Source organism: Tachyglossus aculeatus, chromosome 14 (genome assembly GCF_015852505.1).
Source record: "Tachyglossus aculeatus isolate mTacAcu1 chromosome 14, mTacAcu1.pri, whole genome shotgun sequence".
Taxonomy (NCBI): Eukaryota; Metazoa; Chordata; class Mammalia; order Monotremata; family Tachyglossidae; genus Tachyglossus; species Tachyglossus aculeatus.
In genome coordinates, this window is record NC_052079.1 from 701,142 (window position 1) to 712,728 (window position 11,587).

At 51.5% G+C, this 11,587-nt stretch overlaps 1 protein-coding gene across 3 annotated transcripts in view; it reads right to left on the reverse strand.

The window, feature by feature from the left end:
* Nucleotides 1–11,328, reverse strand: part of DAAM1 (dishevelled associated activator of morphogenesis 1) — an 87,836-nt gene extending 76,508 nt beyond the window's left edge. For 2 of the 3 annotated variants that reach the window (XM_038756271.1, XM_038756269.1), the window contains exon 1: nt 11,266–11,328. The gene's annotated coding sequence lies outside the window, so the exon portion shown is untranslated. Of the gene's footprint in view, nt 1–1,171; nt 1,261–11,265 lie in introns of those variants that run through there. The other variant, XM_038756270.1, reaches the window with a different exon arrangement.
* Between the last annotated feature and the right edge of the window lie 259 nt (nt 11,329–11,587).

Sequence of the window (11,587 nt, forward strand, 5' to 3'; positions counted from 1 at the left end):
TGTTCTCTGTCTTCCCCTCTTAGACTGTGAGCCCACTGTTGGGTAGGGACTGTTTCTAGATGCTGCCAATTTGTACTTCCCAAGCGCTTAGTACAGTGCTCTGCACATAGTAAGCGCTCAATAAATACGACTGATGATGATGAAATCGGATTGAGAAGCAGCGTGGCCTAGTGGAAAGATCCCAGGTCTGGGGGTCAGAGGACCTGGGTTCTAATTCCGGCTGTGCCACCTGTCTGCTGGGTGACCTTAGGTAAGGGACTTCTCCGTGCCTCTGTTCCTTCTTGTGCAAAATGGGGATACAATACCTGTTCGCCCTCCTTCTGAGACTGTGAGTCCCATGTGGGACCGGATTATCTTGTATCTACCCCAGAGTTTAGTACACTGCTTGGCCCATAGTAAGCACTTAAATACCACAATTATTATTATTATTATTATTTAGGTAATCGGTGGCATTTTCTGAGCACCTGGCGGAGACCTCTGGCCCACAACCTGCCTCTGCCCCGAACGCCCACCCTCCTCATATCCAGCAATTACCCTCCCCCGCATTTCAAAGTCTTACTGAAGGCACATCTCCTCCAAGAAGTCTTCCCTGACTAAGCCCTCTTTTCCTGTTCTTCGACTCCCTTCTGTGTCACCCAGACCTGCTGCCTTTACTCACCTTCAAGCCAGACACACAGCAGTTATGTACACAACTGTACCTTATTTTTATTAATGCCCGTCTCCCCCTCTGTTTATAAGTTTACCGTGGGCAGGGAATGTACCTGTCATATTGTTGTACTGTACTCTCCCAAGCACTTAGTACAGTGCTCCGCACACAGTAAGCGCTCAATAAACACAACTAAGGAGGGCACCGCAGCAGGAAAAGACACCCGGTCCCTGCCGTCGAAGAGTTTACAGTCTAACAGGGGAGACGGACAGCCGGTATCACCAGATAGTGACAGGAGGAGAAAGCAGAGAGCAGGACAAATCCATTAGGATGGAACAGCTGCATGGATAACCGAACCATCGGACGCACGGACAACTATGATGGGTGCCCATGGTGGCGAGAGAATGGCGAAATGGGAATCCCACTCGTGGAACCTCAGAATGCCGGCTGGGATGCCACACCCAGAAGTAACGCGGAATCTGGGCAAACGTCTAAGCCATCCCATCTCCTTTCCCCGTGGTCTACCTGCACATTTATTTCGGTGTCGCCTCCCCGGCTTGACTGTCAGGGCTCCGCCACCTGTCTGCTGTGTGACCCTGGGCAAGTCACTTCATTTCTCTGGGCCTCAGTTACCTCATCTGTAAAATAGTGATTGAGATTGTGAGCCCCACGTAGGGCAGGGACCATGCCCAACCCTATTTGCTTGTACCCACCTCAGCGCTTAGTACAGTGCCTGGCACACAGTAAGTACTTGATAAATACCACAATTATTATTATTATGGAACAGCTCGCCTTGAGCTGAACCCGCCACCATCAAAGGGGCTTCGTGTTGGGGGGCTGCAGGGACTGGAGGGGGGCACCGCCCGCTCAGGACCACGGCTTCCGACGTCGAGCCTGCACCCAGTGAATATGGCTTTTATTAGTTCCCAAAAGGGTAATAAAAACTGAGCTCCCAATAAAGCGGCTTCCCGATGCCCAGGGAAACACGGAGGGTGGGAGGGATGGAGAGGGAGATGGGGAAGAAAGGGAAAAGAGGTATCAGTCAACACCAGGAAATGTGAAGAGAAAAGAGAACTGCCGATCCAGGTGCTGGACGCCATGAGCTCAGTAACAGCTCGCTGAAAACGGGGAGCGAGAGAGACCACCCTCCCTCTGCCTGGGGTCTCACGTCATGAGTCGGGCTTTCGGATCCCAACTGGTTTTCCAAGACAGTGGGAAAGACTCCCCCGGAGCCACTCTGACTAGCGTCGTCCATAACGGCTCACCGTACCGGCGGACAATGCGGCGGAGTCTGGCTGCCGGAAACCTGGGTTCGAATCCTGACTCTGCCACTTGCCTGCCGTGTGCGACCTCAGGCAAGTCACTTCACTTCCCTGAGCCTCAGTTTCCTCACCTGTAAAGTGGGGATTCAATACCTGATCTTCCTTTCATTCATTCAATCATATTTATTGAGTGCTTACTGTGTGCAGAGCACTGTACTAAGCACTTGGGGAGTACAACTGGGCAACATATAGAGACGGTCCCTACCCAACAGTGGGCTCACAAGTAGTCCTTCTACTTAGACTGTGAACCCCACATGGGACGAGGACTGTGTCCAACCTGATTACCTGGAATCCACTCCAGAGCTCAGTACAGCGCCAGGCACAGAGCAAGCGCTTAACAAATACCATTATCTTTAGGTTTCGGAGGGACTCGATCCCAGGACCCATTCTCCCCATTAGCCGTCTTATGGCCCGTGTCCTTGGGCACTGGGAGACCGGGCGAGGGAGTGTGGATGGCTCAGTGCCAACCATCACCACTACTGCCCACACAACTTCAACGTTGGCCGCGCTGACTGGGAAAACACGCTGACCGGCTTTAGCCCCCGTGGAATCCCCCCCCTTCAGGTGCCTCTCGGGATCCGGCTCTGCTGAGTGGATGTCGGAACGCCGGGCTACTGGCTCGATCACATCCAAGTCGCACCGTATGGAAAATGGGAACCGCCCCCATGCAGGCTGGATCCTGGGAGTGGGTCGGCGGGAAACCCAGGACTAGGCAACTCCAGGGTGGATCACGTGGGCGTGGGTTGGCACCGGAGAAAACCCACATGGGCATCTCCGATCACGGCAGACGGGAGGGAACCTAGCATAGTATAGTGGATAAAGCACAGTCCTGGGAGTCAGAAAGTCATGGGTTCTAATCCAGGCTCTGCCACATGTCTGCTGTGTGACCTTGGGCAAGTCGGTTCGCTTCTCTGTGCCTCAGTTACATCATCTGTAAAACGGGGATCGAGACTCTGAGCCCCACGTGGGACAAGGACCGTGTCCAACTCCACTCCGGCACTTTGTTCAGTGCCTGGCACATAGTAAGAGCTTAACAAATACCATTATTATTATTATTACTTGTTATTGTTAACAAGAATCCACCAGTGCTATATACGGAGCGCCTCCTGAATGCTGGGGGCTGAACTGAGCATGTGGGAGGGTACATATTTATTATTCTATTTATTTATTTATTTATTTAACTTGTACATATCTATTCTATTTAATTTTGTTAGTATGTTTGGTTTTGTTCTCTGTCTCCCCCTTTTAGACTGTGAACCCACTGTTGGGTAGGGACTGTCTCTATACGTTGCCAACTTCCCAAGTGCTTAGTACAGTGCTCTGCACACAGTAAGCGTTCAATAAATACGACTGATTGACTGATTGATACAGCTGCAGTCTGACACACGTTCCCTGCCCTCAAGGAGTTTACAATCCATCCATGGGGCTGTTTTTTATACTAGGCGCCAAATAAAAGACCGCACACACTAAGATGTGTTGGGATCGTCTTGATCGTTCATTCCCAAGCTTTGAATTCCAGAGATGGCCCCAAAGAGGTACAAACTGGGTTTCCGCCGTTTCTTCTCAAACAAAATGGGCCGTGTAGATTCAAACCTGCCGGAGGCTACCGTCCAGCTACACAATGCCCCGGGCTAAGCCAAGATTCACTGATCCACTGTCGATTGGCAAATTCAACCAGCTACGGGGGAAATGGGAGTTACGCTTCCTAAATATCAAACGCTCTGTGGACAATGGCAATTATGTTTGGCGAATGATGACTGCCAGGCACGAGGTGCGGGAGAATTTCAAGTGGGAGGATGCAGCTCGCTACAAAGGGGCGGACCGTTGTCGGACCGAGTTCGATTTCAGGTCCCAGGCGCTTGGGAGGATCAGCTTTAGCTGCCGAGCGGTGCGGCCTAGTGGGAGGAGACATGACTTCGAATCCCGGCTCTCCCAAGGGCCGGCCGTGTGACCTGGGGCAAGTCATTTAACCTCTCTGGGCCTCAGTTTCCCCCTCTGGGAAACGGAGGTTAGATGACTGCTCTCTCTCCCTCCCTTGCGCTGTGAGACCTGAGGGGATCACAGGCGATCTGAGGATCTCCTATCCACCCTGGCGCCTGACACGGTGCTTGGTGGCCTGTGGTAAGCACTCGGGAGGCGCCTCCACTAAGTAACCAACCAGCTCCAGTGAAGAAAAAGGAAAAGGCAGCTAAAGGAAGAGGCGGCACTTTTGACCCCAGGCCCAGAGCCTTGCATTGGTCCATTTTGAAATCAGGTTGAGAGCTGCCCTGTTCTAGGTCAGTGGGACAGCCCAGCCAGCCGTCACCAAAGGAGACATTCCACCGTGGCGATTCTCCCGCGGGATAACAACGTTCTTCCAGCCCTTCCTCTAAAAATCCATCAGACGACGGTACTGACTGAGCACCTACTCTGTGTGGAGCACTGGAATTAGCGCTTGGGAGAGGACAGGCCAACAGAGTTGGCAGATATGATACTGACCTTCAAGGAACTTATGGTCTAGCGGGGAAGACAGACACAAGATCATACAGAGAGAGGGGAAAAATGGCTGTAGACGAGCGAATGTAGGTACGGGATCACCAAGGCGGCCTGCGTAATTGGCACAGGAGCGCTGAGGGTGGCGGTTATGGTGGGGGTAGTGGGGAGAGGGAAAAAAATTTGTCACGGGGGAGGAAGAGGCTGCTAACGGGGATGCGGCACTGGCCAGAGCTCGAAGAACAGTCAGTCCTGGGGGAAGGGGAAGGCACGGCTTATGAAGTAGCTTGCCGTGCAGATCGTCCAAGGGAACAGCCAAGTTGCTTTGCTACTTAACTCCACTTAAACTCCAGCATGCCAAGCAGAACTTTCTGCCCAAGGCTTCCGGTCCCAGTGACACAGCTTTCCAGCCTCGAACCTTACAATTTCTGATCCAAAGCCCAGAAGCTACCATCCTCGCTCTCACGCCACCTCGCCACTATCACCCTAGAGGGTCGTGGGGCTCGGCCCAAGTCGTCCCCAGGTCCCCTCCGGCCCCCACTATCCGTTCTCCCTGACGGCGATTGCTCTCGTCTTTTGGCCGAATCCATCCCTGGCCCGGCCCGGGCCTCGGCTGAGGCTTGGGAATCATTAAGGGGTTCCCGGTGACCCCTGCCCCCCAGTTTGGGCTCCCACCCCCTCTCTGAGGGGCATACAGGGAAAAGAAATCTGGACGGGGATTGATGAGCTTCAGAAGAAGTGGGCCAAGGGCATTTCAGCATGAAACTGTCCAAGAGCCAGTAAAGCCTTCAGGGCACATGGCCCTAGATGATATTTGTTAAGCACTTACTATGTGCAAAGCACTGTTCTAAGCGCTGGGGAGATTACAAGGTGATCAGGTTGTCCCACGGAGGGCTCACAGTTTAAATCCCCATTTTACAGATGAGGTAACTGAGGCACAGAGAAGTTAAGTGACTTGCCCAAAGTCACACGTCCGGGATTTGAACCCACGACCTCTGACTCCAAAGCCCGTGCTCTTTCCACTGAGCCATGCTGCTTCTCACCTAGAGTGCACATTCCCATATATATATACACATGATGATGATGGTGGCATTTGTTAAGCGCTTACTATGTGCCAAGCACTGTTCTAAGCGTTGTGGGGGGATACAAGGTAATCAGGTTGTCCCATATGGGGCTCACACTCTTAATCCCCATTCTACAGTCAAGGGAACTGAGGCCCAGAGAAGTTAAGTGACTTGCCCAAAGTCACACAGCTGACAAGAGAAGCAGCATGGCTCAGTGGAAAGAGCCTGGGCTTTGGAGTCAGAGGTCATGGGTTCAAATCCCAGCTCCGCCAGTTGTCAGCTGTGTGACTTTGGGCAAATCACTTCTCTGTACCTCATCTGTAAAATGGGGATTAAGACTGTGAGCCCCCGTGGGGCAACCTGATCACCTTGTAACATCCCCAGCGCTTAGAACAGTGCTTTGCACATAGTAAGCGCTTAATAAACGCCATCATTAAGTGGCGGAGCCGGGATTAGAACCCATGACCTCTGACTCCAAAGCCCAGGCTCTTTCCACTGAGCCACGGGCATACAGTTGTACATACACATGCGCATGCACACCAGGCCCCACCATCCCGTACCCACAGATGTGGTTGCCGGTAGGAAAACGTTCTTGGTTGCAGAGGATGAAGAGGATGAGGAAACCCCTCTTCATCTTGCTCCCTTGTGCATCCGAGAATGCTACCACACCTTGCCAGACCACAAACTGCAGCAATCCCAGTTTTCACCGAGCACAAATCCGCATCGCGTTTCTCCCAGGGAGAGCAACCGGCTACTGAAATCAGCAGGGAAGCGATGCGGGAAGGGACTGAGGTCGACAACAGCAAAATTGTAAGAGATTTCCTACCAGCACAATTTTCAGAGGCTGGATTTCGGTTAGCAGGGGAAGGGAAAGGAAGGAGGAGTGGAAATTTGGGGAATGTTAAAATACTCCATGCACACACACACACACACACATATAAACACACAGAGTTTGAGCTCTAGGTGTGGTGGAACCAGGAATCTCCATTCTCTGGCTTTTTTTTTTTTCTGGTTTTGCGTTCAGTACCGCAAACCCCCCAGTTGCCAAAAAGAACAATGGGAAGGAGATCATTTTGGGAATGAATTCAGACCGCCCGCTGCGAACATCGGAGCAGGACTGAGTGCCACCATCCAACCCTGCACAAGCGCTGCCAGGCTCGGCTCCTTTCTTGCAAATATTAAGCCGGTTGCAAAGGACATTGCGGCTATTGTTTTCAAAAGGTGCGCTGTCAGACCCTTGGAACAGGGTGGAAGAAGTATTCACTGACTTGGAAAAATGGATATTTGTCGGGGATCCATTCCCGGGTACCCACTGGAGTGAAGAACCTCTCGACTTTATGAAGCTCGTTAGGGGCGATTAGACAAACACTGCACAATGGCCCATTCTGTTTAATTAATCAGGGGAAGCCACAAATGCACTTGCTAATGAATCGTTCCCCTTCCACTGGGAACAAACAGGATTTAGGTCTTGGCAAACCTTGCATTCCCCCTCTCCAGGGAGGGGAGCGTTTAGTTTTAGCCAGACCAAGAGGAGGCCAGTGCCCACGTCCCCACCAACGCCTCGTTCTTGGGGTTATTTCTAGGAACCCTGCGAGGGACGCTCCATAAATATCACCAGCGCTACTATGGTTGCCTTATGAAAAACCAAGGAACGGGGAGGAAGGGGGGAAAATGGAATGAGATACCAAGTCTCCGCTCTGCTCCAACATGAGGTGAGAAAGCCAGCCCTGATAATGGTGGTATTTGTTAAGCACTTACTATGTGCCAAGCCCTGTGCCTAGGCCTGGGGGAGATACAAGATAATCATCTTGGAAAAATGGATATTTATCGGGGATCCGTTCCCGGGTACCCACTGGAGTGAAGAACCTCTCGACTTTATGAAGCTCGTTAGGGGCGATTAGACAAACACTGCACAATGGCCCATTCTGCTTAATTAAGCGCTTAGTACAGTGCTCTGCACATAGTAAGCGCTCAATAAATACGATTGATGATGATAATCATGACAGATGCTGTCCACGTAGGGCTTGCAGGCTAGGGGGGGAGGAGAACGCCTATCTAATCCCCATTTAACGGATGAGGAAAAAGGCGCCGGCAAATCGAGGGGCTAGCCCAAGGTCACACAGGAGGCAAGTGGCAGAGGCGGCGGCAGAATTGATGGTATTTATTGAGCGCTGCCTGTGCGCAGGGCACTGTATTAAGAGATTGGGACAGTACAAAACAGAACTGATGGACTCATCCCCTTCCCACGATGAGCTTACAGCCTACGAGAGGCGGCAAGGTGTGGTGGATAGGGCACCGCCCCGGGAGTCAGAAGGCCATGACTTCTAATCCCAGCTCTGCCACCTGCCCGCTCCGTGACCTTGGGCGAGTCGCTTCGCTTCCCTGGGCCTCAGTTCCCTCATCTGTAAAATGGGGATTGAGACTGGGGACAGGGGACTGTGTCCAACCTGGTTAGCTCGTAACCACTACAGGGCCTGGCACATAGTAAGCGCTTACCAAATGCCATTATTATTATTATGGGGAGGGGGCAGGCATTAATAGAAATAAATTCTGATCTCGGGCTCCCGGGTCTTTCCTTCAGACCTAACAAATGCCATTATTTTTGTTATTATCACGGGGAGGAGGGCGGACATTAATAGAAATAAATTCTGATCTCGGGCTCCCGGGTCTTTCCATTAGACCTAACAAATGCCATTATTTTTGTTATTATCATGGGGAGGAGGGCGGACATTAATAGAAATAAATTCTGATCACGGGCTCCCGGGTCTTTCCATTAGACCTAACAAATGCCATTATTTTTGTTATTACCACGGGGAGGAGGGCGGACATTAGTAGAAATAAATTCTGATCTCGGGCTCCCAGGTCTTTCCATCAGACCTAACAAATGCCATTATGCCACGAGAAGCAGCGTGGCTCAGTGGAAAGAGCCCGGGCTTTGGAGTCAGAGGTCATGGGTTCAAATCCCGGGTCTGCCCATTGTCAGCTGGGTGACTTTGGGCAAGTCACTTCACTTCTCTGGGCCTCAGTTCCCTCAACTATAAAATGGGGATTAAGACTGCGAGCCCCCCGTAGGACAACCTGATCACCTTGTAACCTCCCCAGTGCTTAGAACAGTGCTTTGCACATAGTAAGCACTTAACAAATACCATTATTATTATTAATAGAAATAAATTCTGACCTCGGGCTCCCGGATCTTTCCATCAGACCTAACAAATGTCATTATTTTTGTTATTATCACTGGGGGGAGGAGGGCAGGCATTAATGGAAATAAATTCTGATCTCGGGCTCCCGGGTCTTTCCATCAGACCTAACAAATGCCACTATTTTTGTTAGTATCATGGGGAGGAGGGTGGGCATTAACAGAAATAAATTCTGAACCCGGGCTCCCGGGTCTTTCCATCAGACCTAACAAATGCCACTATTTTTGTTAGTATCATGGGGAGGAGGGCGGACATTAATAGAAATAAATTCTGATCTCGGGCTCCCGGATCTTTCCATCAGACCAAAAAAATGCCATTATTTTTGTTATTATCATGGGGAGGAGGGCGGGCACTAATAGAAATAAATTATGGATCTGATCTCGGGCTCCCGGGTCTTTCCGAAAGACTGTGAGCCCCCCGTGGGCCAATCTGATCACCTTGTATCTCGGGCTCCCGGGCCTTTCCGGAAGACTGTGAGCTCCCCGTGGGACAACCTGATCACCTTGTATCCCCCGCAGCGCTTAGAACAGTGCTTTGCACGTAGTAAGCGCTTAATAAATGCCATCATTATTACTGTCAGCTGTGTGACCTTGGGCGAGTCACTTCACTTCTCTGTGCTTCAGTTCCCTCATCTGGAAAATGGGGATGAAGACTGTGAGCCCCCCGTGGGCCAACCTGATCACCTTGTAATCTCCCCAGCGCTTAGAACAGTGCTTTGCACACAGTAAGCGCTTAATAAATGCCATCATTATTATCATTATCGCGGGGAGGAGGGCGGGCATTAACAGAAATAAACTATGGATCTGATCTCGGGCTCTCGGAAGACTGTGAGCCCCCCATGGGACAACCTGATCACCCTGTAACCCCCCCTGCGCTCAGAACACGTAGTATGTGCTTAATAAATGCCATCATTATCATTATTATTATTTCATCATCATCATCATCATCAATCGTATTCATTGAGCGCTTACTCTGTGCAGCGCACTGTACTGAGCGCTTACTCTGTGCAGAGCACTGTATTAAGCGCTTGGTAAGTACAAGTCGACAACATATAGAGACAGTCCCTACCCAACAGTGGGCTCACAGTCTAAAAGGGGGAGACAGAACAAAACCAAACATACTAACAAAATGAAATAAATAGAATAGATAGGTACAAGTAAAATAAAGTAACAAATATGTACAAATATGTATTTCCATCGGACCGGGCGATAATCAATCAATCAATCAATCGTATTTATTGAGCGCTTACTGTGTGCAGAGCACTGTACTAAGCGCTTGGCAAGTCCAAGTTGGCAACATATAGAGACAGTCCCTACGCAACAGTGGGCTCACAGTCTAAAAGGGGGAGACAGAGAACAAAACCAAACATACTAACAAAATGAAATAAATAGAATAGATAGGTACAAGTAAAATAAATAAATAAATAGAGTAACAAATATGTACAAACATGTATTTCCATCGGACCGGGCGATTATCAATCAATCAATCGTATTTATTGAGCGCTTACTGTGTGCAGAGCACTGTACTAAGCGCTTGGGAAGTCCAAATTGGCAACATCTAGAGACAGTCCCTACCTAACAGTGGGCTCACAGTCTAAAAGGGGGAGACAGAGAACAAAACCAAACATACTAACAAAATGAAATAAATAGAATAGATAGGTACAAGTAAAATAAATAAATAAATAGAGTAACAAATATGTACAAACATGTATTTCCATCGGACCGGGCGATTATCAATCAATCAATCGTATTTATTGAGCGCTTACTGTGTGCAGAGCACTGTACTAAGCGCTTGGGAAGTCCAAATTGGCAACATCTAGAGACAGTCCCTACCTAACAGTGGGCTCACAGTCTAAAAGGGGGAGACAGAGAACAAAACCACACATACTAACAAAATGAAATGAATAGACTAGATATGTACAAGTAAAATAAATAAATAAAGTAATATGTACAAATATGTATTTCCATCGGACCGGGCGATAAGCCAAGGGGGGGGGGCGGGGGGTCCCCGGAGGGGAAAGGGGGCAGAGGAGGGACCCCATCATCATCATCATCATCATCAATCGTATTCATTGAGCGCTTACTGTGTGCAGAGCACTGCACTAAGCGCTTGGGAAGTCCAAATCGGCAACATCTAGAGACAGTCCCTACCCAACAGCGGGCTCACGGTCTAAAAGGGGGAGACGGAGAACAAAACCAAACATACTGACAAAGTAAAATAAATAGAATAGATAGGTACCAGTAAAATAAATTTTATAAAATTTTTATAAAAAACAAAATAAAACCCCACCCACCCCCCCAGCCGCCGCCGCCGCCGCCGCCCTTGGCCATCTCTCTCCCCCTGCCGTCACCATGGCAACGGGCTCCAGCCCGCCCCCGGGGCTGCCGGCGGCCCCCTCGGCGGAGCGGAGGAGGGGGCGGGGTGGCCGTCCTCGCCGCGGGCACCGGGGGCTGCCACCCGTGCCCACCGCGGCGGCGGCGGCGGCCCCCTCCCCCCGGGCATCCCCCCCACCCCCCCCCGACGGCGGGCAGGGCAGGGCAGGGCAGGGCAGGGCAGCTCACCTGGGCAGCGCCCGCATGGTGCCCGTCGGCTCGGCGGGCCGGCCTACAATGGGCCCCCTCGCAGGTGACATCACCCTCTCCCGGCCGCGGACGATACAATGTAGCCCCCACCGCGCATGCGCCCTCGGGGAGCCGCGCCCCCCCTCCCTCCCCGCCCCGGGGGCCGCTGGGAGTTGTAGTCCCGCCCCCCGCGGGCGGCGCCCCAGCCGCAGGGCGCCGCGGACTCCATTTCCCAGCCTCCCCCGCTCCCCGCCCCCTCCTTCCGGCGGGCCAATCGCTGGGCGCGGAGGGGCAGGGGGCGGGGCCCGCCCTGGCTCCGCCG